Consider the following 3817-nt stretch of genomic DNA (forward strand, 5'->3'; position numbering starts at 1 on the left):
AGATGTGGACAAGAGATACGACAAGATAATTTATGGAACAGGAATCATCAGTGTCTGATAAAGATGCTCAACCTCACTAGAAACAAGTTAATATAAATTAAAGCTGCAACAAGATGCCAATTCACACCCATGAAGTTGGCAAAAGAATAAAAAATCTTGCAAAGCCAAATGTGGGCGAGTGTGTGGACCATGAGGATCCCTGAAAAATGACTTTTCACTCTGCATTTAGGTGAAAGATGTAGGTGCCTAACAGCTCTGCTGTCCCTCTTCTAGAGAAACCTCCCCCACCAACTTCAGGTGTCCATAAACATCCACAGCAGAACTATTTGTAAAGCAAACATCGCAAGCCTCATGCATATCCAGTAACAGGAGATGGGATAAATGCATTTTGATGCAATCATATCACACGATATTACACACAAGCAAAGATACCTGAACAACAGCTAGAGGTTAAACATTTACCAGTACACTGCTGGGTGCTTCCAGAATGCTAAGGCCTGTGGTGGGGGGAGGAAGCTGACCTGAGCAGCCCCTGGATAAGAACCAGGACCTCTGTGAGCATGAGCTAGGGAGGTGGGTGGGGCTGAAAATGAGGAAGGGTTTTCTAACAGGCCCAGCTGCCCAAGGATGGAAGAGACTGTCCCCTAAGGGAATGAGTTCCCCATCATTGGAGGTATGTGGGTTGGACTGGGCAGCTGCTTCGTGGGCCAAGCCTTGGATACCAGAAGTGCAGAAGCAGGGCTGGATAAAGATGGCCTCTATGACCCCTCTGCGCGTGCCCAGAGACCCCGTGCTTCTGTGAGTCAGTGAGCTTGCTCAGTGTGGTTGAGAGGACTGAATGAATAACCAAACTGTGACACATCCCTGGATGGAACTGCTCACTAACGAAAGGGGCTGGACCATGGGCATACAACAGCACGGATGGGGCTCAAACACACGCCGAGGGAAAGAAACCTCTTGCAAGAGGCTGAATACTGTGATTCCATTTATGTGAAACACTAGAAAATGCATGGTAATCTGTAATGACAGAAAGCAGATCAGAGCTTCTCTGTGGGGGTACGGGGGTGGGGGGATGGATGCGCAGGGGTGAGAGGAAACCTTCCACAAGAATTGGAAAGTTCTCTGATGTTTGGTGTCTTGATTGTGGTAGAGATTTAATGCATGTATGTATTGGATTGGCCAAAAAGTTCATTTGGGTTTTCTGTAAGATGTTATGGAAAAACTTGAATGAACTTTTAAACCAACCCAGTATCTGTGAAAATGAATGGAATTGAACACTTTACGTGGATTCATTTAATGTATGTAAACTATGTCTCAATACAGATAATTAAAAACAAAAAAGAAAACGTGAAAAGGCCTGGAGAGGCCAGTTCTGCTGTATCTTGGTCTTGATCTCATGCACAGGAGCCTCAGATGCCCCAGCTGTAAAACGAGAGTTTGCTTCCAGTGTAATGGTTACAAGTGCATCGAGTCATCCTGGGCAAATTCATGAACCACTCTGGGCCTCAGTTTTCTCATCTGTAAAGTGGGGGAACGATAGAGACACCACCAGCCAGGGTTTAGAACAGTGGTCGCCTCACTGGAGGTCCGCAGAGACTGCTACTGCCCTTCTTGCTTTGCAGACACCCGGTGGTGGTCACCCAGGCTGCCCTACTCCCCATTTATTCTCCTGCCATCCCTGCCCTGTGCTCACAGCTGTAGGGCCACCTGCAAATTGGGGCCATCCCAAGATGTCCTGTGGTCCCCAGGCCTCTGAGTCACTCTCGTTACAGGTTATAGGTTCCTCAGGGGCAGCTTCTCATCTTCCTGGTTTTGTATCCACTGCAGCCAAGCCCAGAGCTAGGTATTCAAGTGGTATATAATGGATGCTCACAGAATGAAGCAGGGATTCGGGTGGCCCTAAGTCAGGGAAGATTTTGTTTGTGTTGTCCTCAAGATTGGCTTTCTCAGCATGGAGGGCAGGTACAAATTTAGGGCCATGATGGCCATGTACAGTTGAGTAGACTGTTCACTGCACAAGGAAGTTCCACCCCAGGGGACAGACGGGGGATAAAACACAATACATATATCCGCTTCCAAGTCACGTGGCCATCTTCATTGGCTGTGTCTTCCCAAAGAGGTGCATCCTTCTTTTTTCTTTTTAAATAAACATTTTATTTTGGAATAAACTTAGATTTACTGAAAAATTGCAAGGACAGTGAGAGAATTCACCATGTCCTTCAACCAGTATTCCCTTATGTTCACAGCATTTATATAACCACAGAACTTAACCTTAGTATAATACTATTATTTAATTTCAAATTTGTCTTGGAGGTTACTGCCTTTTCCATTAATATCTTTTTTTCCCCTGTTGTTTCAGGATCCAATCCAGGATTGCATTTAGTACATTGTTTTCGTTAGATTAACACAGAGATTACCCTATGGGATCTCACTGGTTGGGAAAAGAATGTGGATTTGGGGGGAGTAGCCAGAACAAAGTCCTTAGGTGGCCTGTGAGGTGCCCAGCCTGGGTCGTGGGGGGACCCTTGACCTTCCTGACCCCGGCTAGGAGCCATTAAGTCTTTGCAGTGTCTCTACTCAGCCCATCCAAAGCACAGAGAAAAGACATCAAAGTTAGTTGGCGAGTTTTAATCATTGGCTGGCCAAGTTTTTTAGAGCAGGTCCTCAGGGAAGACGTTTCCCTTTCTGTGGAAGCCGTTTTTGGCAACCCTGTAGCTTGTGTGGAAGGTTCAGAAAGGTTCAGCTCCTTGTGTTTGTTGGTGGGAGAGGGGGGTCGTTGACCCAGCACCCGGCATTCCACACTCTCTGCCCGGTCTCCTGGTTTGTCCTGAGTGACCAGTGAGTGACTCTGCCCATTGCCTCCCTCCCCTTGTCCCTAGAGCTGGAAGGGTGCTGGGTGTGGGGAGCACTAGCAATGAGAGTAACAGCTAGGTGAACTTGGAGCTCCCTGGCGAAAACCAGTGCCACTGGGATCCTGACTCTCCTGGAGGTGGAGTGGGCTCACTCCCCTGCCCTACCCAGCTGCAGAACTCAGGTTTTGTCCCCCAGAGAGCAGCTGGGGTGACAGAGGAGCTTGGAGTCACCTGGCCCTGGGTTTGACTTCAGGTTGGGCAATCCTCGTAAATCAACCGAAGCCTCAGACCTTCAGTTTCAGCATCGTTTAAACAGGCCACAGCTCCTGAGCCAGGGCGCCTGTCCCCAGGGCTCCCTCCAGCACAGGGCCCGGCAGGTGTGGCACTACCGGTCACTTCTCTTCCGTTTCCGCTTCTCCATCAGCTGACTCCCCACCTCTCTTCCTGCCTCATCATATTTCCCCCATCCTTGTACACTCAGGGGCTTCCACACTAGCCCCTGCTCATGGAAGTCTTCCTGTCTTGCCTAGGCAGTCCCCTCTGGAGTGCCCTTTCTCTGACACCAGCTTTAACGTACCTGCTCAAATGCCTCCTTGAAGGTCCCAGCTCACCCTCTGTGTGACGCTGAGATCCCCTCCCTACCAGTCCTCTGTGCCCCCATTACTTCCTACTTTGTTTTATGGACGCCTATGATGAAGCTGTATCTTCCTGCTCACATCCTGGACTCACCAGTACTAGCTCCTGTACCTGGCACACAGTAGGTGCTCACTAAATGCTTATTGCTTAGAACTGAGGTGAACTCCACTCTTGGAAGCCTCAGGTTCTTAGAGAACAGCTCTGGCCCTGCCTGTGGAAGAACGTTTCCAGCCCCGAGGGTCCACCGATCTCCTGCTGGTGCCTCAGAGCAGGGATACCCGTGGGGGTGGCCAGGGCCCAGCCCAGCACCTGAGGGCCACCCCGCCCTC

The sequence above is a fragment of the Bos indicus x Bos taurus genome, chromosome 5 (assembly GCF_003369695.1).
Source record: "Bos indicus x Bos taurus breed Angus x Brahman F1 hybrid chromosome 5, Bos_hybrid_MaternalHap_v2.0, whole genome shotgun sequence".
Classification (NCBI taxonomy): Eukaryota; Metazoa; Chordata; class Mammalia; order Artiodactyla; family Bovidae; genus Bos; species Bos indicus x Bos taurus.